We start from the raw sequence: 27,427 nt of genomic DNA, 5'->3' as shown, positions 1-27,427 counted from the left end.
GGTTGTGGGCCAGTTCACAGCAGGGGACACATGAGAGGCAACCATACGTTGATGTTTCTCTCCTTCTCTCCTTCCCTTCCCCTCTAAAGATAAATAAATAAAATCTTTTAAAAACCTCCAGTGTCATCATCACTAAAATTTGAATACATGCAGTTGGCATCTCTTCAAATGAAGCATCATTGCTACTTAGGATACAGGTCAGGAGAAAATCACATAAATGTCTTAATATTTTGTTCCTGAAATACATAAAACTATTTCTAACAGCTACTTCTATAATTCCCATCATAGTTATATTGCTAAAATATTTGCTTACAGAGACTTATTCTTTTAAAAATATATCTACTGAAAATATAATAATTACAGAAGAAGTTGAGGGAGAAATAAATCAATATTATGAAAGTAGTTCGGGGAGAAATGTAATTCCTTTTTACTCAATAAAAAGTCATTTTGTTTTTATTTATTTTTAGATAAATACTGAGTATTTCTGTGATGTGAATTGGCTCATACAAATGAAAAGGAAGAGGAAATGTCACTCTTCAGTAGCCATCACACTAGACAAGCACTCACCCCATGTTCTTCCTCCCAGCTCAGTTTGACCACATGTCTTGTTTTAAAAGTACTCATGACACAGTTTTCCTTTGTTTTTTCTTTGTCTCCTCAATTCAACCCCTCTTATAGTCCATTCCCATCTAGCTACTTCCACCTTTTTTTTCATTAAATTATGCCTACAGTTACTGTAGCAGTTTTGGGTAGATTTTAATTTGTCTTTCTAATAAGGCTGTGTATCTTTCTACTGCTTTAATTAATGCTCATAAGTGTTGTTTGGTTTCACCCCAACACATTTTCTTCCCATATGTTCTCTTATTTTTAGTGAGTAGTTTGGCTGCAAACAAATGATTTCAGGAACACCTGTATTACATACTATGTCAGAAATACCTATACTGTACTCTTAAGAATGTTTGATTCAAAATTGCAAGGAAGGTGAAAAGGCTACCTGGGAAAATCACCCAGTCTGGTTATGAGCTCTAAGACTCCATAGAGTTCATCACAATTTGGGTAATGTAACCTGACAGAACTTTTAAAATAAAAACACATCCATGACAATTAAACAATTGGGCTGACCGATCAATTTCATTTGTGTGGCATAATGAAATTGATGATTGATAACATCAAAAATTTCCATTTTCTTTCCTTTTTCATTTTGGCCAATCAGGAGGACCTGGAGGAACATCTTTGACTCCATATACATGCAGATATACCCACACACTTACTTTCCATCTTCTGAAGTGATAATTTCTTATCACTCATGTATATGTATACTTCTATGTTCATATACACACATATATAAGTACCACACACACATTCTTACATGTTCATGTGTATATATATATGAGCTAGTACAGTAGTGAAAAGCTCAGGCTCTGGGACCAGATGGTCTGTGTTTGCTTCCTGCCTTGACTGCTTGCCAGCTCTGTGACTTTAGCCAAGTTCTTAGCCTAACTTCCCCTCAATTTTCTCCATCTGAAAAATAGGGGCACTAATAGCAACTCTCTCATTAATGTGTTGTGAGAATAAACATCAATAAATGGAAAGCACTTGGGAAAATACCTGGTACCGATGATGTGATGAATGAATGTTGAGTCTCACAATTACAGTTGATCCTTGAACAATGTCAGGATTGGGGCCCTGGCCCCTGCGCAGTTGAAAATCCACACACAACTAGTCAGTCCTTCACGTAGGTGCATTCCCAACCTCAAGCTGAAAATACTGTATTACTTAGCAGGAGTGTTACATTGGTCGCATTTCTTACCCTCATTGAATTTCTGTTACCTCATGTGTAAAATGGTAAAATGGTGGTGAAACAGGGATATATAACAGATTAGAGATAATATACACAAAGGCATTATACAATAGAGCCATGCTAATAGAAGTCCCTGAATAAATAATTGATAAATATGTCCCATCTTCTCAGAAAAACCCTGCAATTTTTAAATCTATGGCACCCTTTCTTACTGCTGTATAAAGGAACTTTGGTATACAGCAGGTGCTTGGTGCCCTAAAAAATATGTGTGTGTATATATATATATATATATATATATATATATATATATACACACACACACACACACATACACATATGTATACACATATACATACACATATGTATATACACATATTTTACATATATATACATATATACACATATACACATAATGTTATATATATGTAACATTCTTCACTTGAAGAACATGAATGTATATCAAGAAAGTAATATCTATGTTAATAATTAGAGTTTCTTTTGCAGAATTACAAAATAATAGCATTTACAACACATCCCACAGCAATAAGGTCCTATTTTGGCTTTATCTTATGAAATTTTATTAGCTAATAAGTTGCATGCCAAATTTCTTTGATAAGATATGAGAATAAAAATGGAAGGACTATGCTACATTTTAAATTTCTTTTTCTATTCATTAAACCAAACCTGTTATAAATCAAAAAAGCCTACATCATTAGCTCACATACTCTTTTCTATAAATCTGCATTAGTTCTAATGTGGAAATTTTTTCAAACAAAATAAACTAATACTAACCGAGAGGAACTGGAAAACGTGTGGTGTGTAATTTTCTTTTCCTGGAACACTAGATAGACAAATGAAAAATATTTGCTATACAAAGAATCTTGTCTCCCATCGCTGCTTTTACAAGCTAACTGTTCTTAATATTGATTTAGTGTCAGCTTTTTCATCTATTTACCTTCTTAGTGTTTACTCATTTTGTAGGAAGGTTAGGTGATGTGCAGGGAGAGGCAAGACACTCACTGGCATGTTATTTTTAGACTGTGATATGGGTAGGTCACCCAGAGTCTGATCAAAATCGGAGATGTAGGGATGCCTAACAAGAGTGAAGTGGATCTTGGGATTGACCATCACACCTATAGAGCATTGGAATTAACATTTGAACAAGAAGGCGATAGCAAGGTGGCCTCATCCTTGATGGGAAAGAAGGGGTGACCTTAATTCACCCTATGGTACAGCAAAGTCAAATTACCTGAGCTGTCATATTTAGAAAGAAGATTCTGGAAGAAGACATAATACTGATGCTCACAATTCCTCAATTCCAACCCCTGAAACTTTTCCTAAGGTTCTTGAGAAAAAGGACTACAAACTAATAGAGCCGTGACAATTTAAGAATTACATGTAAGCACTGCTGAAGACAGAACTTGACCCAAAGTAATCAATAACAAATTAATCAAGTGTAGGACTGGCCACATAGAAACCAACAGAGAGAAAAGCCAAGGAGAAGAGGAACCAATGTATCGGGGAGGCTCAGGCAGTGGAGGAGATACACGTGCTGGACCAGGACTGGGAGGGAGGGTCGGCAAAGCTGACCACCACTGAGGAACACCCTGGACACCCAGGCCCCTGGACAGTGGGCTTGGCAAACAATGACTTGTGGGACAAGAACACTCTGCTGCTATTTTCTCTCCAGCCCTCGAGCTACGAAGAGTCTTTACGTAATGAAATAGATGAATAAAATTCAAAAGAAAAACATTTCATCATACACGAACACAGTATGAGATTCAAATTTCCACAGCCATGCAGTGACATTATAAGAAACACATATATTTGATCTGTTCCCACCTTTCCTTTCTCTGTTTCCTGCCACACGGGTCCAAAAAACCCTTGAAATCTCCAGAGTGAGGTAACAGGAGGCTGGGGGCTCCTGGATACCCTTCAGGATGGAGCCTGGCTGCCAGGGAAGCCATCCAGGTGATGAGAGGGTTGGAACTTTGCATCTCACCCAGTCGATCTCCGGGTGGAGAAGCGGGGCTGAAGGCTGACCCCATGGAGGTGCTGGGAGGGCAGCATGTCCATGGAAGACCCGAGAGCTCTGGGCCTTTTCTCCATACCTTGCTTTGTGCATCTTTTCCATCTGGCTGTTCCCTAGTTGTATCCTGTCATAATAAACTTGTAATCTAATAAGTACACTGTTCTCCTGAATTCTGTGAGTTATCCTATTATCGAACCCAAAGAGGGGGTCCTGGGAACCTTCAGTTTATAGCTGGTGGGTCAGAACTTCCAGAGGCCCAGAACCTGGGACTGTCAGGGGAAGTGGGAGCACTCTTGTAGAACAGGGTCCTTCATTCTGTGTGATCTGACCTTCACTCCAGGTAGACAGGGTCAGAATTGAATGAAGTCAAAGGACAGGCAGCTGGTGCTGGAAAACTACTCGGTGAGGAGAACACACGTTTGGTGTCAGAAGTTAAGGACTGATAGTAACGGAAAAACAGGGCATTTATAAGCTCACTCCTTTATGAATGGCGTATGGCTGCTGCTTTCAAGAACAACAGCAGCGATGAATAGTTGTGACAGGAACCACATGGCCAGCAAAGCCTAAAATATTTACTCTCTTGTCCTTTATAGAATCGGTTTGCTGATCTCTGTTGTAAGGGCTTTGAAGCACAGACGCACGTCATTCGATCTGCTCCAAAATCCTGTGGAGAAAGGGTGTATGTGTGTGTATGTTTAATTTTTTTTTTATTTAAGGAGAATATGAAACACAGATTAATATAGATTGCCCCTCCAGAGGGGCAAGGACAGGAAACAAACCCCAGTCTGTCTGATTACAGAGCCAATGCCCTGGGGTGGTTTGAAGATGAAGGGCTTTACATACACCACAGTGATTATGACTCAAATTCCTCTGTGAGCAAACACCATCTGGGGACATAAAGTTAAATCTATCTGCAAAAATGGAAGACAGAAGAAAATGGGAGGTCAGACTATTGGGCATGTCAGCTGAAGGGCTGAAGCCTTGATCTTCTGGAAATGCCAGTGTGAGAGGCCCTTTGAGGGTCCCCATGGATTTAAGGAGACTCCCTTTTGGAAAATATTGCTTTGAACTTCTCTGGCTCTAGAAACTAGAGTAGATCTGAATTTTCACATAATAACTAGAGGAAATCATTATCAGAAATGAATGTTGGCTTCTAAACATGTACTTTGCAGGTATATATATGGGTATTCACGAAGTATATGCTGAGAAAGGGTAAAGTCTTTCTCATTAAATCTAAAATCACAACCACATTCTTTTAATGCCTTCTCATCTAATTATTTTAAAATAGAAAAAATGAAAAAATTGTCCCGTTCACAGTAAACCCCAATTTTCCTTATTGATTTCAGTATCTCTTACATAATAGTCTACATAAAGGTACATTCATTTTTAAAACAGAAGCTTGGAACTAGAGGTTACATGAGAGATTGTGTAGTGCCATCTTCCCCACTTGCAGGTATTGGTGACTTGGCCCAGCACTTGAGGTGCAGTGGTCAGACAGGACTCGGGCAGTTTCACCAGGAGACCAGAGTTCGCTCCAAAACCGTCTCCTCCACTGAAATGTGGCCCCTCCACTGAGATGCAGAGAAGCCCTCCTCCTTTGTGGACCCCCAACAATTGCAGCTACAGCTTTGAGAAAAAGTTAACACTTAGTACTTTTCATTCAAGCTCCACACTTAGTCATTTGAGAATTACCATAATACTTCATCTTAGTCCATCACAGAGGCTTATGGTCCATCTACATATCACACTAATGTTAATACACACTAATCAATTACTTTCAGCTTCTAGAATATTTCCCCAGGCTCTTTTCCATGATTTTCTCATCACTTTTTGTGTTATATTTTCTCAAGAAACTATCTTTAGTCCTTTTTTAGTTTTTCTAAACATGTTTTCTCCAGAATCTTACTCATTCTTCTGCCTTTGCCACATAAATGAAAGTCAGGCATGTCTTCAGCCTTAACCTGACTAGTTAACACAGATTCTAATGTAGCCAACTTTAGACTACCAGTGAGTTATTTTATGTTGAAGTTAAAAGACAGAACTGCTGGCTTGGAGTCATCTGATATAAACATGGAAAAGATATAGATAACTTATATTTTTCTCAAATTTACATAATCTTTTCCCTTTGTTTCCCCTGTATCTGTGGTATGTTCATACACTAATATGAGAAGACACATTTTTCAAAAAGTTTTCCTTTATATTTTTGTCATTTCATTATTGTATTAGTTATTTTATCTATTTTTATTATTTATATCAGTTATTTTCTTTTTATTTTATTATTATCAGTTATTTTTTCTATTTAGTATTTTTCTATTTTAGTATTCATTTTAGTATTTTTCTATTTTAGTATTCATTTTTTTGGAAGAGAAATCTTTTACATAGAAATGTATAAAGTTCATTAAGATCTGCCAAAGAAACCAACAATGCTTATGCTATTCCCCATTCTCTTGTTCCACTTCCCTGAGAAATTAGCTTAAGTTGAAAATCACACATCTTTCCTATAGTTCTTTGCTTTATTATAAGCATGGAGCACAGCCTTATTGAGCATTTAGTAAATACTAACTAATATCAATAAAATATACCATTAGGTTGTTAATGTATATGGGGCAAAACATAGGCCAAAAAACCAAATACCATATGCTCTCACCTTTGACAGGAAGCTAAACAACGAAATAAACAAGCAAGCAAAATATAACCAAAGACACTGAAATAGAGAACAGGCTGACAGTGACCAGAGGAGAGAGGGGAGGGAATTTCAGGGGAAATAGGGGAGGGATTTAGAGGAACATATATAAAGGATACAAGGACAACAACTGAGAAGGGTAGAAATGGGAGGGAGGGGGGAGCACGGGGGTGGGATGGGATGGGAGTAATAGACAGAAAACTGTACTTGAAAAATAATTAAATAAAGTTTTAAAAACCCTATAAAATACAAGTAAAATGTGGTTACTTTGGATGCTATAGAAGGTCTTTGCTTTCTGAAAAAATTTTATAATGAATTATTAATAAATTCATTTGTAATTCAGTCAATATTCGCTGAACTTCTAAAGATAATAATTTCTCTTTAATTTTCTTCAAAGTCTAGCAAGTGTGTGTGTGTGTGTGTGTGTGTGTATGTATATATATGTGTAATTTTCTTAAATGGTTATAATAAAAAGTGGAGAATAGGTAGAGACAGAGAATTAATGATATTTATAAAAAACATCCCATTTAGCCAGTGGCAGCAAAAGGATAATCAAAGAAAGCTTCTTGTGGAATTTGAGCTTAGTTTTGAAAATGACTACAGTTTGGGCATAAAGATGTTAGCAAAAGGGAATGCCAGAGAGGGGGTGTAGTATAAATGAGTTTGAGCAAGGGAGGAAGTTGTGGCAAGGGGCAGGAAAGCATGGGTGCTAGAGATACCATAAAATTAGAGCTGTCAAGTGACCATGATCTGAGGAACAAAATGACTCTGAGTTTTGTCTGGAAGGAGAATGGTGCTTTCAACAGAAAAAGGTAACAGAAGTAGACTTGAGACAAGATGGGAATTTTGTTTTGTATACAAGAATCTTGAACTGTTAAGGGGCCGTCTAGGTACAGATGCACTTGAAAATTGGAGTTTGTAGGGGAACGTTTCACAGACTACCAATATGAGTTTGTAGTCCTCCACATAAAGAAAGCTGTTTAAGTTGGGAGTTCATTTCAGTTTATTTCAATCTGTTCAATGTCAAAGGGCTGTGTGTAGAGAGAGAGGATAGCTAAATTTAATATTCTGGGAAAATTCATATTTAAGAACTTGAGAAAGATATTATGACTAACATGGAGAAGCAGCTGTCAGATAAATATGTTGAGAATGTAAACAGAAGGGGACACTTGTTCAAAAAGAAGTGTATGTTGAGAGTCTGAAGAGGGTAAGTGGGTGTATTAGTCAGCTCAAGCTGCCATAACAAAATACCAGAGACTGGGTGACTTTAACAACAGACATTCATTTTCTCAGTTCTGGAAGCTGAAAGTCTAAGATCAGGATGCCAGCATAGTCCAGTTCTGAGAGGTGTATTTTCATGGTTTGTAGATGGCCCCCTTCTTGCTGAATCCTCACACGGCACAGAGAGAAGGAGAGAGAGAGCAAGGTCTCTGGTACATCTTATAAGGGCATTAATCCCACTGTGTGGCTCCCCCCAATGACCTTCTCTAAACTTCATTATCTCCCAAAGAACTGACCTCTAAATACCATCACACTGGGGATTAGGGCTACAACGTACAAACTGAGGGTGGGGCACAATTCAGTCTATAAGCAAGAAGACTGAGAAAATATCATTTGAATTTTAGATTATAAATACAAGACTTCTTTGAGACAAATTCCAAAAATAATAGTAGAGTAAATGTGAGTGAAAATAAGGAGCAATGGAGGAAATACTGTAGTGTAAAATAAGTGAAGATTACATTAAGAGGAATAGCAAATTTGAAAAAAGAGCCTTGGAGATTATAAATCTCTTCAGTTGTGTATATTGGTAGCTTTCTCAAAACAGGGGTACTTACTACACAGTGTACAAAGTTAGCTCAAAAAAAGTCAAGGTACAGAGACGTCCACCTCTGATTAGGTTGAATAAAATCACAATAGGCTCCCACTCCAACCCTAATAATGAGAACTAGCTTGATAAGCTATATGATCATAGCTTTAAAATTTTTACCTGAATGCATATATTTTTTAAAAACCTACAGTTAAAGTCATACTTTAAAGTAAAAGACTGAACACGTTCTGACTATGATTAGAAACAAGGCAGGAATTCCTTCTCTCACATCTAATCAACATTGTAAGGAGGTTAGGTCACAGTCATTGAAATGAGTTAAGGGGGAAAAAAGAAAAAAGATTGGAAAGAGAGAAGTAAAATTGTCTGTTTATGTGTATATAGTTATTTATGTAAGGATTTCTAAAGAATCTATACAATAACTAGACCTAAGAACTAATTTTAGCAAAGTTGCAGGATACAAAGGTCACATCAAGGCCATTGTAATTTCTGTACTGATAATAAGCAATTAAGAAATTATATATTTAAAAATCCATTTATAAAGCCCTGGCTGGTGTAGCTCAGTGGATTGAGTGTGGGCCTGTGAACCAAAGAACCATGGTTCAATTCCCAGTCAGGGCACATGCCTGGGTTGCAGGCCAGTTCCCAGCAGGGGACGCATGAGAGGCAACCACACAGTGACATTTCTCTGCCTCTCTCCTTCCCTTCCCCTCTAAAGATAAATAAATAAAATCTTAAATATATATATATATATATATATATATATATATATATAAAATCCATTTATAATGTCAACAAATATAAAATACTTGGAAATAAATCTAACCAAAGGCTTGCAAGACCTCCAAACTACGTTGGTGAAATAAATTAAGAAAATCCAAATAAATAGAGAGATATACCATGCTCAACATTATCAATTTTTCCTCAACGATCTAAACATAAAATGCAACCCCAATCAAAATCTCAGCCAGCTTTTTAATAGGCATCGACAAAATGGTGCGAAGATTTAATGGAAAACATAGAAGAGCTAAATCAACACTAAAGAAAAACAGCAGTGAAAGAATCATTTAAAACTTGTAAAACTATAGTAATCAAAAAGTTTAGTATTGGTTTGAAAAGAGTAACAGAAATCAATGCAGTAGAGTCTAAAAATAGTTCAACATTTGTTTGTTCATTTTTTCAACAAATGTATCAAGGCAATTTAATGAGAACAGAAAGCTTTATCAATAAATGATGTTGAAACACTTGCATACCCATATGAAAAAAATGAACTCTGATCCACACTTCAGATCATACACAAAATTAATCCCGAATGGATCACAAACCTAAATACAGAAATTAAAACTATAAAATCTTTGCACCTTAAGCAAAAATGTTTAAATAGGAAAAACAAAGCATGAAACATAAAAGATGATGAACTGAACTTAAAAATCAACATTTAAACATTTTCTGCTTTTCAAAAGATATAATTGAGTAAACAAAAAGACGAATAATCACACCGTGAGAGGAAACATTTGCCACACATATTAACAAAGGAATTAAATCCAGAATATATAAAGTCTTAGAGCTAACTAAGGAAACGAACTAGGAAGGCGGGGAGGCTGGTGGGAAGGTGGGTACAGAGCAGAGGGGAATTAAGTGGAGAAAAATGGGACAACTGCAATAGCAGAATCAATAAAATATACTTTAAAAAAACAAAACGAACAGAGAAAACACAATTAGATTTAAAAATGGGCCAAAACTGACACTTCACTAAAGAAGGTATATGAATAGCCAATAAATAAATCTTTAGATGTTCAATATTATTCATCATGAGGCAAAAACCATGTCTAAACTTTGAAGGTTTGACCATGCCAAAAGTTAGTGATGATATGGAATAGCTGGAATTCTCAGACTCTGCTGGAGGGACTGGAAAAAAAATTGGTGGTTTCTTAAAATATTAAACATATCTTATCACTTAGTTATTCCATTTCTAGGTATTTACCCAAGAAAAAGATAAACAATATATTTCAACTAAAACATATATAAATGTATAAGCTTTGTTTGTAATAGCTAAAAACCAAGAAACTATTGAAATACGTCTCATCCCACAATTGAATAAAGATGATGTTGTATAGTCATATATGTAAAGAACCATTATTTGGCAGATATACGCAACAAAGTAGACAATTATGCTGAGTGAATGAGCCCACATAAACAAGGGTGCATATGGTAATTTACTTTTACATAAAATCTAGTTACTGCAAACACAGTGGCAAGTGCAGAAAGCAGACAGATGACTGTTTGGGGACAGAGGAGGAGGAGGGAACTGACTGGAGAGGGACACAGGAAAACGTTTAGGTGGAGGGTGAGAATGTTATACATCTCGATCGTGGTGCTGGTTTCACAAAGGTATTCATCTGTCATGTCTTATCCAATTGTATATTTTACATATGTGAGGTTTATTGTACGTAAGTTCTACATTAGCCAAGTAATTAAAAAACTTAACTGAGGACTCAAAGAAACCTAAAACATCCAGATTCCCAAGTGAATAAATAACAGGGAAAGGGGGGGTGGAGGAAGTAAAAGAGGGTATAGGGGTAAAAATGGTGATGGAAGGGACTGGTCCCAGGGGTGGTGAACACAATACGATATACAGATGATCTATTATAGAATTGTACACCTGAAATCTATATAATTTTATTAACCATTATCACACCAATAAATTCAATAAAAAGGTTAAAAAAAGAAAAAGCAAGGAAGCAATTGAAAATGCTAAAAAATGAAAAATACAATAGCAAAAAAGTATATAATAAGCCTAACATCTGAAAGAAAAAAAAGGGCAAGGTGGCAAATTCCAGTGGAGACAGTATGGCTACAACATAGGATTTAAGTAAGAGAATGAGCGAGACATCGGGCCACAGAGTCGGGCGGTAAAGCACGGCTGTGAGATCACCTGTCTGAAGTTAGGAACACTGCGCAATCCCTGTGCCACTTCAAATGACCTTCAACGCACACGGTGTAAAGCAAAAGTTCTTGATACTGAACACTGACCAATGATCATTTATCAAGGACAGCTGATGGTAATAATCATAGCCCGGCACCATTTTACAACGTCTAAAATCGACTGTGATGCCACACAGCTTCCAGTTTCCGCTAGGCGTAGAAACAGATCCGACAGTAAGATAAAGATAACTAAGCCAACTGTACTCAGGTTTGATTCAAATACAAAATGACAGCCACACAAATGAGTAAAAATGATGCTGTACAGGTGAGGGAAAATGTCCTAACCACTCCTTACCCGCTTAGGACATTTCTTCATTAGCAATGAACAGGGAGCAAAAGTGCAAAGAGACTGCTCTTTTCAGGACCTTCTCTACCTTCTTTGGACCTCCCTCTTCCTGTTGGCCTGTGTATTGTTGCTCGATACCCCCTACTTGCATCCACCTTGCTTGTCTATGCCCCACATGCTGGGTCTTTTAATTTCCCTTTTCTCTTAACTTTAAAAATATCTGTCCAAGAAACTATGCTCTTAAACAAAGGTGGAAGGTAACGTAACAAAAATGACATTTGCTACTGGGCAAACAAGTCATGGTTCTCTTCTCAGTAAAATAATTATCCCACGGCCTCCAAGAGATACAATTCACAAAGATACCGTCCAAAGGAATTTTAGGCCACGGACAAGAGGGAGAGAAACTTCTGTTGGGGGTGGCCTTGCAATATCGTTCATTTATGACCTTCCTGCACTCGGCCAAGCCAGCAGGTGAGCTCTAGGTGGCAACCTAGTCTAAAACTCCAATAGCTTCAAAGGGGTGGGGGAGAAAGGGAAAAGGCAGTAACTTCAGATAATTCGCTATTCCACCAAGGTACAGACTTGATCAAAAAACACGAGAGCTTTCCTCCACACCACTGCTGAACACTTTTTCTAGTGGGAGGCGACACAAGAGCTTAAGAATATCATTCTGATTAGTCACCACAGAAAAGAACCAGAAATAAATGTTGTGGCATATCAAATTGTTCTTTGGGGTAGAAGTGGACAAAGAAGAATGTACGTTACAATTAGTGACTGCAAATATAGAACATTAAGAAACTAGAATTTTACCAGGGAAGTTCTTACTGGGAGGACTGCCTTTTGCTCATCGAGTTTACAAATGTGTAATGCTAATCCAGTCCAAGACTATCTTGTTTCAAATCCCGACATATCAAATATTGATAACGTTATTGTGTTACCCAAATCTTTTCCATGTTACCTTTGTACACCCTTCCAAACATTTTAAAATGTGGCTACAATGATTAAACTTCACACTTAAAAATATACAACTCAATGAGACATTGAAATTCCTTTGTTTTATTAAAGGAATATGTTTTACTAACTTAATATATGCCACATATTTAACTACTTATAACAGGGCATATCTGAATGCAAAATGATCGAAAATCAAGAACCAAAAGCAGCTAACAATTTCAGTGCATACATACAAAATTAGACTAGTAAAATAACAAATCTCCTCTCATAAAAACACAGTATTTAAGTTACAGGATTTTTCAACCTCACGGATAGAAATACTTAATACAAGGTAAGGAACCACATAATTTCCTAGTTAAATCTGAAAATGCATACCCAACTTCGGGTCGTGTGAGTTGATTTATGAAGGCCCAGTGAAAAGTAATGCACGTGGCATATCCTTTCTCCGAACTCAAGCCAAAAGGCTTCCACGTGACCTGATAAAGCAGAGTCAGCCCGACACTCTGCTCCTGTTGTAATCTAACCCCTCTTTACCTTCAATCTTTTTATAAATATTCTTCAACATGACCCCATTGCTCCAGGCAGGACCGTGTCATCTCACACATGTTTACTGAGTGCTTACGATCCATGAGCACTTCTCCGAGGTGTCTGTGAATAGAGGGAGAACCAAACAGAAACGGTACCTCCTCCCGCAGAGCTCAGGCTAACGGGGAAGTAGACAATTCAGCCACCACTGTAGACGGGCATACTAATGTGAGAGGGAGTCAAAGGGAAATATGGCGTGGAACTCAATTCAGACTTGGAAGAGCAGAAAAAGTTTCTGAGAAGTAGAGCTTCATTTCAGATTTAAAGGATGAGCACACGTGGGCCTCTCCAAAAATCAAGCAAGGGGAAAGGAAATTAAGAAAAAGGGAGAGGGGCAGATGTATTTTCCACAAAGGAAAACTTCAAAGCTGTGGCTTGAGAGACTTGGTATGGCCCTTTCTCCTTCCACGCCTGGTTATATATGTGCACGCACACACACACACACACACACACTCATTCACCTCCTTTCTGTGATGTCCTTCATGTCCTCTGTCTAGAATGCTCTCCCAATATTCTCTACATTTAAATCCTATAGGTCCTGCGAAGTTCAACACTGTGGTGCCGTTTTAAAATCTCAACTAAGTGCTCCATCTTCTCTAGAAAGCTTTTGCAATATCTCCACCTTGCAGAACTGTCTCCCTTCTTTCAGGTTTTTTTAGAAATTATTTCAATTGCACCACAAGTATTAAGCTGACTGCTAGGTGCTGACATGTACAATTCTGAGACTATTTCTGGGTTTTGTTATCTCCACATGCAGACTTTAAATTCCCTCAAGTCAGGGACTGTGTTGTAAACTTTGCTTGTATCTCTGTCAGTGACAAGCATAATCCATTGTAAACTTTATTGTAAGATGTACAAAAAGGTGACTGAACCTCTGAGAAGAGTGTCCTAAAACACAAAACAAGCTAAACTTTCCAAAACTACAAATTGAAAAGAATATTCCTTTAATTCTTTTTATATTGCTTAAGTGGTGATAATGGCATTTTACTAGATATACATAAAGTTTCCCAATGAGGGATGAAGAAATTCAAATAGTACAGGCAGAAATATTGTATTTTTCTGTTTCATTTCTCTTCTTCAAGAAAATAATATTCACTGGCAAAAGTAAGACAAACACACACACAAAAACACATTTAAAGGCCCAAGGCAGAGTACGATATTAAATAGTCTAAATGAGTTTGAAATGACTAGGAGAATTTTCACTGCAAAGTACTGAAAGACTTTGTGGATAAGGTAAGAGAAGAGTTAAAATCATCTTTATAGTTACTGTAATGAATAGAAAGGTTGATAGGGAACAAAAAATCCAGCCAGTGTCTCAGTTTTCAAAATAGAAAAGGTGGATTCTGACAACTTGAGCCTAAAGAGCTTTGACATTATTCCAGGCATGACTCCCAGGAGGTTCTTAAAACTGCGGGATGTCAGCCCTCAAAATGTGAAGTGTCATCACCTACAAGCTAGTGTCGTTTCCTCTCGGTTTTAACTGTGTCAGTGAATATCTATTCCACAGAAAGTGGAAATGCATTTCAGCAAGGAATTTGAGCAAGTCTGTCACGGAATACCTCTGGGCTATGGAAAGGAATGTAAACTCAGAAGAAAGAGAGTTACTTGACTATATAACTGGTTGAATAGCCTCATAAAGGGGATTAATTAATGGACTCATGAAAAGCAAGAAGGTGCCCCAGAAGTCCTTTCAGTTCAGCATTCTACACATTTACTCAGATAAAGATGTGTCCTGACCCAATCTACTAATGCCTCTACATTGGGAAGAATTGCTAATCTGTATCATAGAATCAGAATCCAAAAATAGCTTGACCTTCTGAAACAATAGGCTAACCAAAGGCAAAGATTCAATTTAATTGTAACAAGTATTTTTAAAAGTCCCTAATCAGATGTCAAATGTACAATTGGGGAGAAGTGTATTTGTACAAGATGAAGCAAATGAATATGCATAATTAAATAGAATAGTATGGGTGCAAAAAATAAATGGGGAGAGAGCGGACTTAATTTCAGGATGAGTAACTATAGAAGAGAAAACCTAATACGTCTAATGATATTCACTGACTCCTCTAGGTTCAGCTTGGGGACCACACTCCAAGAAAACCAGAAGTGCCTACAAAGGAGAAATGTCCTGTGATATTGAGACTCCCAAACCATGGCAGTTCAGGGTGGGTTGAAGAAACTGAATATCATCATACGGACTGCAAGAGTTGTCATAAATGAGAACATTTTGTGTAGGTATTCTAAGAGTTAAAAATTGGGATATAAATATTTTAGAGACAAATAGTATAGTCCAACATAAGAGTTCTTATGCTAAGAACAGATCAAATAAAGAAATGCCTATCACATTCAAGATAAATCTTGATAAATAATTTGCCTAAGTTAATCTTCATATTCTCTATGAACTCGGAAATAAGCTTATCCGCTAAGGAAGAAAAGAATAAGGATAGTTTGAGTGAACTGGAAAACCTGAAAAAAATGGAACACGCACTATGGAGATTTTGATATGAAATTATCTAAGAAAGAATAAAACAAATTCCCAGCACTATCAATCATCCTTTAAAGTGAATTAGGTTAGACTAAATCATGTTCTAATGGCAAGAGATTTGAGGGTTAGAGCAGAGTTGTCATTGCTAAGATGATTGTGATAAGTACAAAGAGAGACACATGAGAAAAGTAAGGGTGGCCAAAGAAAAATAATGGAAGACGATGGGATGGTGTCAGGTAATGGCGAGTGAAATGAATTATTGGAAGGCTAGGGGGTTGTGGTCAGAAAGAGGATATGAGATTCTCAGCTTTCTCAGCCGGGGAGATTTTGGTGATGTGAAAGCCCAAGTGGTGAAGACTAGTCGATTCTCAAAGGGAAGGGCAGCAGGTTAAGGTCCTGTGAGAGCCAAACGTGTAGAGGTTGAATGAAGTTCTGAACAATGTCATCTGACTAAGGTGCAGACAGAAAAACCTGCATTATTTTAGATTCCTAAGGAAAGTGTGATGTTCAGGTGGTTAATAAGCATTGGTAATGGGAAAAGAACAGATAACATTAGTGGAGGATGAAAACTTAGAAAAACAAAAGACAATTGGGCAGCCCTGGCTGGTGTAGCTCAGTGGACTGAGCACGGGCCTGCGAACCAAACGATTGAGGTTCGATTCCCAGTTAGGGCACATGTCTGGGTTGCAGGCCAGTTCCCAGCAGGGAACTCACGAGAGGCAACCATACATTGATATTTCTCTTCTTCTCTCCTTCCTTTCCCCTCTAAAGATAAATAAATAAAATAAAATCTTTAAAAAAAGATAATTTGGCAATGATTAACAAAATAACAGTTTATAAGCAATTCTGAATAGACTGCAAGCCATATGAGAGAAAAACCATAATATTCCATGGAGGGCCATTGCAAAAACAAATACCAGTCTTTAAATTTAATTCTCAGACAGTACAGCCTAGAGCATCAAGACATAAAAAACTTAACTCAATAATTACAAAGATCAGACAATTAAACTATCAGACACTCTGTATCAGGCACTGAGCCCAGTGCTAAATATCATGAGGGAGACTGGAATTTGGTATAAGGTACAAACATCTAAACAGGTATTTTCAATGTAATTTAGCAGAGAGAAAGGGAATATGTAGGTTGGGTCAGACCTGGAAATTATTTCAGGATTAAGAAGTTTTCCTTGGTCTGCCCAACTTCCTTTACCCAGGGTGTCCACTCCCCAAGCCATTGTCTTCTGTTGGCTTCTTGCTAATTCCCACTGTGGTGAGAAGGAGGAGATGGTATGCTAGTTAATTAATTTCAGTTGCCTTTAATTTTCTGAAAGGGAGGGTTCATTTTAATAAAAGATTATTAGTGACCAGAAAGCCTTCTAGGCAAGTGAAGTTCATAACTATGAACAGTGAGAATCACATTTTTATGTTAAGGTTGCAGGAAGACCCTCCAGTTTTATAAGCTGGTCTAAAGCTCTTCACTTCTTGCAAATAATTTTATCCATGCTCTCTATAAGCCTCAGGACTACAGGAAGGTATAGCCTGTTGGCCTCAAGCCTGAGAAGAGAAACAAATATGAAATGGGTCAGATACTTCCAAACAATCTGAGGGAAATAGGAGCAACTGTGATTTAGGATAGCCGGGAAATTACTCCAACCCCAATTAAGTCACCTACTTTATGAACAACTAAATTTGCTCATTTAAGACCTAAAAATTGCTAAAACCTCTTATTTTATCAGGGAAAGATAAAGATATCCAAAACAGAACTATTGCACACGTACCTAATCAACACTTACTGAATAAATTTAGATTCTCTAGAGACTAAGAAGAATTGAAATTATTGGTGTTTAGAACAAAAAATAACAGTTTCTACAAATATGAAGAGAAGTAGTAGATAGTAATGTTTAAGAAAAGCTTCTTGGGTAAATAATTATAATTTAAATAATATAAAAATCATTGCCATAAATGTTTTAAATCTTAGCAAATAATTGAAAAGCTAAGAAACTTTCTGGAAAATCTGACATAGAGAAAATATTCAGAATAAATAATTTCCTCCACAGTTTTGTCCCATCAATAATATATTTTGGTATGTTCAATAATTGCTTTAAATTTCCATTTCTCTTTACCTGCAGAGATTCATTCTTAAGGCTAATTCGATTTTTATTTATTTCTGAAAATGGTGAATTAGACACTTCATGGGCACACATGTCATTTTAAACTAACTTGCAAAAGAATCAGTGTTCTTCTCCCTATACTCACATTAATTGTTGATAAATGCAACCTACAAATGTAGACATAGAATTTAATTTCTTTTGTATGATATCCGACAAAATTTAAGGTTATGCGATATCTTTATTCATTAAAAATAATGTTAAGTCAGCATGTGACAGCTAGTGGGAGGGGGTTAGGGGGAAGAGGGATCGAGGAAAACGGAAAAAGGACCCATGACATGGATGACAGTGTGGTGATTTCTGGGGAGAGGCGAGTATAAGGGAACTAAATGGTAATGGAAAAAATACATAGAGATTAGATTTAAAAACATAATGATAGAATTTTTGTTTGAAAAATGTCTATGACAAAACTGTTGACATTTAGTCATAAAATTTTACTGAGTTATTCATAACAGAAATAATTTAATTTTCGTTATCACTTCTTCAGTTTTAATACAATATAATATTAACTAAATCAGTTTTTACAATAATACCTTAAAGCAAGATGATTTAATAAATCACAGGTATAAGAGATATTACTACTAAGCATTGTGGTTTTCCACATTTCTTTTTTCTTTGGTGTTGCCAGGTATAAATACATATCCTTATATTTCCTTCCTCATTCTGTAAATGACAGCTGTATTAGACCCATTATTTTCCACCAGGACATCTAGAAACAAGGTCTTTAAGGGGCCATTTATATCCATATACTATGAAATACCTCACCAAGGATAAGTACTTTATATTTTTGTTGGATTTTGAAGAGAGAAGTATGTTTTCTTTGTCATAAACTAGAGAGAGGTCTTACAGTACAAGAAGAAAGAGTACAAGTTTCTATGAAATAAATTTCACCTGCCTACATTTCCTATCCAACACATTTAAAATCATACAAGTGAGTCTATTTTATATGAAATGTTTTATTATTGTAACACTATTCAATTATTCTAGAATTTTTCCTACTATTTTATCAGAAGGCTTTATATAGAAAGTCTATTGTTTGGATAAGAAAAAGTGTAGTTTATGCATGTATATTTTAACTTCCTGGTTATTTTTCTATTGAGTCACAGATCTCTTCAGCTATCTGAGAAGTCTAGACTATTTCCCTAAAAATGCAGCAACTCAGTTGTTTGAATACAATGTCAGGGACTTCATGACCCTTGCAGTAAATCCACAGAACCAGGTGTTTGGTAACTACTGAACAGAGAGCACAGCCTACACAGACAACCTCCACTGGAAAAGTAATGAAGTTCATGGGACTTTTTCACAAGGTAAAGCTTGCTTTGGAATTTTAGACATTCGTATCATCTTTACATTGTTAATAGAGCCATCACACCACTAAACCGTTATCTGAAACAGCACAGTTGCACAAAAATAATTATATTAGGAAAAGCAACATATTAATTCTACATTATGAATCAAGACATGAAAATCTGTATCTATCGTTGTGTTTCAACATCTTATATATGGAACCAGAGGTTAACGATTTTCCTACTAAGCCCAGGTCTAGAAGTAAACAGACATTTAATGAAATCAGCATCAGAGACCTAGCCCTGAAAAATCACTACTACTGTGTTATAAATGAAACTCTAATTTAATATATATCCCCCCCCCTACACACACACACACACGCACGTACGCACACACACACACACACTCAGAGGAATTTCCATCATGTTGGAAACCCAGGTACCTTCGGCCAGTTACCATTAAGTGAGAGGTACAACCTTCTGGTTTATTTCATAAGATCTTATTTATTTCATAAGATGTAAAGATGTAAGTGTAAAGTGAAAGAACAGGCATGTGAAGAGCAAACGGGCAGGAGAAAGATACACAAAATCTATAGCCAGAAATCACATGACTACGTTGCATCGCAGCCCCTCTCATCACGGTCACTGTGAGGCAGCTCAGCCCATTGAGTACACGCACGGGCACAGGTCCCGCACTCAGAGACAGGGTGGCCCCTGCTCGCCGTTTCCCCAGGTGAGACGGAGATTAGACAGCCAAACTGTAATTAGCACACGGGCTGGGGAGCGCGCGCACACGCACCCACATACACACTCACTCTTTGGTCAAACCCCTGAGCCCCACTGGAAGTTTTCTGGCTGTTTTCTCTAAGGAACCCTGCGATCCTAGCAGTTTGCTCTCGAGGAGGGCGATTCGCTCACCCACTCCGTAGCAAGCGGGTGGAAGCTGCGGTAAAGCCCAGGCTCTAAGGTCCCAGCGCCCCTTGGTTGCTCCAGCTCTCTCCCGCTCGCCGGAGGCCGCGGCGCTGCGCCGGGCTGGCTGGCCCGCTGCTGCTGCCCGGCGCCCTGGCGGTGGGAGAGCTGCGGCCCCGGCGCGCCCAACGCGTTCTCACGGCCCAGCTCCCAGAGTGCAGCCGCTAGCGGGGTCCGCCTGGAGCCCACCCACGCCCGTACTCCTCTCTCCGGTGTTGTAGGTCCCCCGGACCCTCAGCCCGGTCCCCCGGCACCGTCTCCTTTGCCCCCTCGCTCCTCCCCCGCGTGGGAACCGCGCCCAGGTCCCCCGGCGCTGGGCAGCAGGGAGCGCCAGGAAGGCTTCCCGGATGGTGGGAGCTGGGGGGCCGGTGGAGGACTGGCCCAGGCCCGGGGCCCGGGGCCCGGAGAAAGCAGCCGCTGCTCTGGGGAGCCCCGACACCCGTGGGTATGCTGCGACAACTTACTCAGTGACCTCCCAGATCTCTGGACTGCGTTTCAGATCTACAGCAGCTCCAGGGCACGCCTTGCACTGTGAATGCAGAAGGAGAGTGGGCGTCAGGAGCTGGAAGACGTGGGAGGGAGCGGGGACCCTGCGGTGGCACCTGCGGATCCCTGGGCAAATGCACCCGACGCACAAGCAGCCGCAGCGCTCCCACTTGGGCTCACTCCTGTCTACCTGCTCAACAGGCTGTGACTCTCAAATCCGATTCCCGCGCTGCTCCGAAGCATTCGGTCCGTTCCGGTAGCGGCCTCTCCCTGTGTCTACTGTCTCTTTTTCCGGTAACCCCCAAAGATCCCTGGCAGTTCCTTTCCCTACAACACTCAACTTCTTTTCAGAACCCCTTCCCTGCACCGAAAAACTCGAAAAGAAAGTAGTGGCTACAACACACCATGGTGAGGTCACTCAGGGTCCTTTGGCAGCCGGCGGTCCCTCCCCGGCAGGTGTGGGTCGCTCGGGGCGGCTCCCCAGCGGTTGTCCGCCCTTGGCCTTGGGTCTCGCTAGGCGAACGTGTGGAAGTGCACAGAAATCTGCTTGTGGAAAACCAGCTCTGGGCTGAGTCCCACCCACTACGCCCAGACTAGGGCAGGGGAACTGAGTCTTGGCCCCTCCAGCTACCCAATCACCATCCCAGCAGTTACTGAGTGGAAACAGAGAAGAGGGGATGGGGACCGGAACAAAAGAAGAGGAAGGAAAAAAGGAGGGAACTCAGGAAAAATTTGGCTTCTTAAAGCAAACAAACAAAAAAAAACTACACTCCTCTCTAATTTGGAAAAACTGTAGTTGACCATAGTTAAAACTTCCACCATTTCTGCCGGGAAGTTGGTGTCTGCACGGGTTGTTCTCTTGTTCTGGTCTTCGAGTTAAAGCTCATCTACTCTTTTGCAAATGCAGTCAGTTCTGTGGTCGCATTTACATCCTTCCAGTAAGATCCTGATTCTGCTTAATTCAGTCCGTTTAGTTCCATTTGTTGGGGTAGGGGGTGGTGTCCGTGTGTGTCTTCCAGCACAGAAAATTAGGTTCTGATATTGTTTTTCAGTCACCTTTCTGACTTTCAGAATAAAAATTTCATTATGCTGTTTCAGTGTGAATTCACAATGATTAATGATTATTATGCGGTCCTTCTTCAACCCCAGGAACTCTGGGACAAATTGCCCATGGTTATCTCCAATTCTTATGTTTCTCCTAAAACCTACCACATAACCTGGTGCCATCTTTGACTCATCGCATTTACAAATTCTCTCCCATTTTTGTCGGCGGTGCTCTTATGGCAAACATCAGACTAAGCCCCCTCCCAAAGACATTTAAGTAAGAAACAAGGCATTTAAATAAATTTTGCCTTAGTAACAGACTAAAGTTTGTAGTTACAAGTTTGCACGTTTTGGTTCTCCCACTTCTGAAAACTTCTCTTCCTCTACTCCCAACCCATCAGCCCACGATCATGTCTTATTAGGGCTTCTGTCCTCAGGATACTTAGAATTTAAGACCCAGAAAAAAAGAAATACCCATTAACACATAATTGAAAGAGAATCTCATGCCAGTTTTTAAAAATAAATTCAATATGAAAGCACAAAAGAAGAGATTTTTTTTTAAATTTTATTTATTTATCTTTAGAGGGGAAGGGAAGGAGAGAGGGAGAGAAACACCAATGTATGGCTGCCTCCTGTACATCCCCTGCTGGGAACTGGCCTGCAACCCAGGCATGTGCCCTGACTGGGAATCGAACCGTGATCGTGTGGTTCGCAGGCCCACGCTCAATCCACTGAGCTACACCAGCCAGGGGAAGAAGAGATTTTTTTTGACAGGAGACTTAACTGCATAAGGGAGCAGCATTAGAGTTAAGCCTTGAAGGGTTGGTCCTACCTGGATAAAGGTAATATAATAGAAGTTCGTTTTTGTTTTGCTTTGCTTTTTTCATTGAGGGAAGACATGGAGGTAGGGAGCAGTGACATGAGTATTCAAGAAACAGGAAGTGGTACCATTTGATAAAAAAAAATGCAAAGTGCATTGAAAAAGTATGGGACGATAAGGTGAAAAGATCAGTTGGGTCCAAATGGCCTCATTGGCCTCTAGTTGTCCCACACTATAGGCTTGGCAAAAATTGACTTTTTTTGTTTTTGTTTTCCTCTACTGGTATTACTCTTGTCAGTATTCCTTTCATCCTGGAATATGATCTGCCAAAGCTGTCAATTTCTGCTTTTACCTTCCTCAAATTCTGTAGACCACCCACCTTTTCATAAGCACCACATTGAACCTCAGTAATTTCTGCCAGGGGCTACTCACTTTTACCAAGGGTAGACTGTCAGCTGGAGACATTGCTCACCCATTGTGGGTATGGGGTATGTGCAGAAAGCAACCAATTCAGGGTTAAGTGTGGCTGGAATCACTGAGAGGTGATGTGAAAGCCATTTATTAATCTGAATATTTGATACACCCTGAAAAAAGTACTGAAAGTACTTTTGCACTAGGAAAGTAGTGTTTTGCACTAGAGAAGTGATCTCTGTGGCCTAAGTACTTAGCAGTGAACATGGTTCACAGTAGGGATTCAGTGAAATGACTGTTGAGTGGATGAATGAACACCTGAGTGTGTCATCATCTTCCATGTCTGTTCGGGCTGACAGGTGATATGTAGGTTAAAACTTACTTCCACTTTATTGAGAATGGGATAGTTGTCATGCCAACTTAAGGAAAATGTTAACAAGGACAAGTATTTAGTTGAAAGCAATCCTGGGTAAATTTGTCAGCTCAGGCAGAAAAGACGTTTTGTTATCCCTGTACTCACAATGACAACAGTACAAAAACATTTTCACGTGTATTCTTTTCACACTTGCAAATGACAGTGCCAACCAGAGATGTGATCTAACCCCTCACTGGTTAGAGTGTGGTCTGTGTATCACCGTGACCTGCGATCTTGTCAGAGGTATGGAATGTCAGGCCTCAGCCCCAACCTACTGAACCATTTAACAAAATCCTCCCTGGATCCCTATGCGTATTAAAGTCTGAGAAGCGCTGATCCACAATCAACTCCCTAAGTATGTTAAACCTGGGAACAGATTGTAGGATTATCTTTAATACGAAGGATTTTTAGAACCCACATTTCTCCCCCCCCTATCTCTTCCTCTCTCTGTCTCTCTTTTCTTTCTGGGATGTTATTGCCATATCAACTCAAATAAACTAAAGACACTAATGGATTCATCTCTACTGGCTTCTCGGTCCAGTTCATAAACCAACACAAGTTCATAAACTGAAGGGAATTAAGAGAAAGGGTGAGGGAGCAAAGCAGTAGGAGGGAAGAAAGGAAAGCACAGTTGTATGCTATTATATACCCCGCTTTTCCTGTGAGGGGCAGAAATTCACTTGATTTTTTTTAAAACCACTGATTATATTAGTTGTCAAATCAGGATAACGTGTCCAACACAAGAAAGATAAGAAGCATTTCATGATCATTTTCGTCTTTATTATTCTTTTATACTCCTTCTTAAGATAACGATTTGTTTTCAGTATGTTTTAAACACACCCAGCTAGACAAATTTTATACTGGTAACTTGTAATTATCAGGACCATGTTACCACTCTGAAACATCTGTTTTAATTATGAAAAGTTTTAATTATGAAAAGCAGACCATGTGACATTGGAATTCCTAAATTTCTAGTCATGGTAGGACATTCATGAAAAAATTTGGACTTGAAAAGATTCTAATGATGGTAGAAATGTCGTCCACTCTATTTTCTTGAAATGAATGGTGCTTGTTAACAGTAAATAGAGCACTGGGTTGAAAAATGGCCCACAACCCTTGACCCAAAAATGTCCGTGTCTTTATTCCTGATACGTGTGAATATACATTGTCACATGGCACATGGCAACGGGGAGTTAAATTTGCACATAGAATTTGGAGTGTTAACCAACTGACCTTGAGATCACCCATGTGGGCCTATTGCAATCACAAGATCCCTACAAATAAAAGATGAAAACAAGAAAGTCAAGGTCAGAGTCAAAGAGAGTCAGAGAGATGAAATGTGAAAAAGAATGGACCAGTAATTGCTGGCTTTGAGGATGGGAGAGAGGTCTTTCCAAGGAATACATGCAGTCTCTAGAAGCCAGATCATCCTAGAAAAATGATCCCCCCTCAGATCCTCCAGAAAGCAACACAGCCGAACACAGCCGGATTGAAGTCTGCTATATGCAGAAATGATGAATTTGCGTATTTAAAGGAGAAGATTTTTAAGGAAAGTGTTGAAGTCATTGCCTGGTTTCTTCTTGCTGCTTCTTATAAAATGTGAAAAGAAAGAGAGATTGAAGGAAGAACTATTAAGCAAAAAAGAGCCAGGCTTGGTGATTTAGAAAATCCTCATCTTATTACAAAAGATGCCAAGCCATCGTTATCTAGGTAAATACATCTTTGCACTTTGGCGATACTGGAAGAGTTTATTGGTTTTCATATTTAAAAGCATACAACAGATCCCTATATTTTTACTTTATGTCTTAAAATAAATCTATACTCACTCTTTTATTTCTAATATCATTACATAGCACTAGCACCCCATAAATTGTTCATGCTTTGAAAGGAGACCAAACTGGTATCCTATAGACCTCAATATATTTAATGATGGTTTTAAAATATCTTCTCACTGAAATAACTTGCAATTCAATTGACCTTAAGAAATTGAAAAGAAAATATATGGTGGAGACAATGACATAAAAAGTCCCTGAGATGAATGGATTAATGGATACTGTAAAATGCGTGTTTGTGAAATTTGTTCAAAGGCATTTATTGAATGGAACTGTGTTTGCTCTGTCCAGTTAAAGATACTTCACCTGGATAAAAATTGATGCATTTAAAGAGAACGGTGTAGCCATACAAAGATACAATGTCTGCAAAAACAAACAAACTAAAAAACAGCCCATATCTATGGTTAAGGTCTTCAATATCAGTATTTCCGTCTCTAGCTTAGTCCCCCTCCCCCACCCATGCACGAAACGGACGGAGCAGGCTTGTGTTCCATCTCCCTGCTCCTAAAAGCCATGTAATATATTGTGCTGGAATCGAGGTTGTATCACATAGTAAACGGATGAAAACAGATACTGCATTTGATCTTAACCAAAAGACTGAGAAATAGCTTCTTCTTTTTTTAATTTTAAGAGTACATTTATTAAAGCTGGGGGCAGTGAAACAAGGAAGAGCTTAGGATAGAAGCAGCAGCAGGAGAGAATCTAGGTGGGGATAGGTCGGCTCTCTAGAAATGTTAGAGGAAGGAATGAGTCTCTGAGGGCTACTTGCGAAACAGTCTATGTGAGAAATAAAAGTCACAGGACCCAGGGGAGCCAGAGTGGGGCTGGTTGCGGCTCACTGAAAAGTCAGAGAAAGGGGGGCCTTGGAGACGGGTTCAGGGGGTCAGCCCAAGATGATCTGCCACCGCCCATTGCGCCCCTGGTTATCAGACTCATGGAAACCCTTAGAGTTTAGGAGATGCACTCCTGAGAGGGAAGAATGGCGTGGGTGTGTTCTTGGGAGGGAGTGCGTGCTCCACATCTTTGACTTTAGTAATTCTTAAACGGAAAAACTTACGCTAGCTGTCAACAAATACAGTATTTAGACTATTCATAACAGCTCCAAATTAGAAAGAACTCAAATGTCCAGCCACAGGCGAGTGGATGAACACATTGCGGTACGTTCATATCATGGAACGCTATTCAGCAGTCGAAAAGAAGGCCCTACTGAAAACACAGGAATGTGGATGAATCTCAAAAACATGCGGAGGAAAAAGAAAATAAAATAAAAGAGTACATACTGCATGACTCCATTTATATGAAATTCTAGAAAGAGTAAAACTAATCTGTAGTAACAAAGGGCAGATTAGTAGTTGCTTGGAGCTGGGACGGGAAGTGGCCATCTGAGAGGCACAGGGACTCTGCGGGTGATGGGAATGTTCTAATTTATGACTGGGGTGGTGGTCATGAGGGTGTACACACTCATCAAACTCAGGGAACTGCACATTTAAAATAAGTATATTTTATGTTATGTACATTTATCTCAATCAAGTTGTTTTGAAAGCAAGAGTTGAAGTCATGACAACACCCCAAGTTATTAGAAGGACAAATGAATTCTTTTCTGAGGTTCTTTAAGTGTCAAAAAAAAGAATCATAATTGTTTACACTGTTTATTTTGTGCCAGACACTGTTCTAAACACCACGTATGTTATGCATTTGTTCCCTCCAGCAAACACTATTGTTGTATTTGCTTAACATGTGAGAAAATGGAGGTATACGGAGATCAAACAACTTTCCCCAAATCACACAGCTAGCAGGACTCAAACTCAAGCTGGCTGGTTCATCACCCTAGGAAATGAATCACTCTGGTCATTCTGCAAAGACCTTATTAATTATGCAAAATAAAAAGTTCCTGCTTAGACTTATTAAATCAAAATCTGTGGATACTAGCAGGTCCCAGGAACCTGCATTTTAACTGACATCTGTAAATCACTCTGATGGCTGGGGATCATACTCAGAAACACTATATATTTCAAAGTAGTAAAATTATTTATTGAGCACCTCCTTGGGCAGGTACACATTCCTGACACTATTATATAACAGGCTTGGGTTTTCAACTTGAACTTCCAACTATCTACACATTCTCTTAATCTCTTTGCTTGATATTAGTTTGAGCTACCAATGGAGAACAAGAGTTTGAACAGCTTTACTTCCTAATACAATGGTTAACCAAATGGAATAGTGTGTATCCATTTAATAAGAGAAAGAAAGAGAAGGGGAGAGAGAGAGGGAGGGAGAATAAAGGAAAGAAGGAAGGAGGGGTGAGAGGAGGGGAAGAAGGAAGATGGAAGATCAATGAACCAGGTAGACAAAGCATGGAAAAT

The 27,427-nt window shown here is 38.8% G+C and overlaps 1 protein-coding gene and 1 non-coding gene across 8 annotated transcripts in view; both read right to left on the bottom strand.

Moving 5' to 3' along the window:
• GUCY1A1 (guanylate cyclase 1 soluble subunit alpha 1) overlaps positions 1-21,442 on the bottom strand; it is a 51,587-nt gene extending 30,145 nt beyond the window's left edge. Inside the window, exons 1-3 of one of the 7 annotated variants that reach the window (XM_037058263.1) lie at positions 20,947-21,207; positions 20,521-20,585; positions 16,789-16,898 (exon numbers count right to left, since the gene is read on the bottom strand). The gene's annotated coding sequence lies outside the window, so the exon portion shown is untranslated. Of the gene's footprint in view, positions 1-16,788; positions 16,899-20,005; positions 20,121-20,520; positions 20,586-20,732; positions 20,926-20,946; positions 21,208-21,343 lie in introns of those variants that run through there. The other 6 variants (XM_037058267.1, XM_037058265.1, XM_037058262.1 and 3 more) reach the window with 6 other exon arrangements.
• A 4,043-nt stretch (positions 21,443-25,485) lies between these two features.
• LOC118995623 (U2 spliceosomal RNA) lies at positions 25,486-25,670 on the bottom strand. The gene has a single exon (XR_005068326.1). It is a non-coding gene; the product is annotated as a U2 spliceosomal RNA (small nuclear RNA).
• Positions 25,671-27,427: the final 1,757 nt, after the last annotated feature.

The sequence above is a fragment of the Sturnira hondurensis genome, unplaced genomic scaffold, assembly GCF_014824575.4.
Source record: "Sturnira hondurensis isolate 20B ecotype Veracruz unplaced genomic scaffold, ASM1482457v3 Scaffold0010128, whole genome shotgun sequence".
NCBI classification, from domain to species: Eukaryota; Metazoa; Chordata; class Mammalia; order Chiroptera; family Phyllostomidae; genus Sturnira; species Sturnira hondurensis.
Note: the sequence above shows the minus strand (reverse complement) of the source record. Positions and strands in the feature narration are given on the sequence as shown.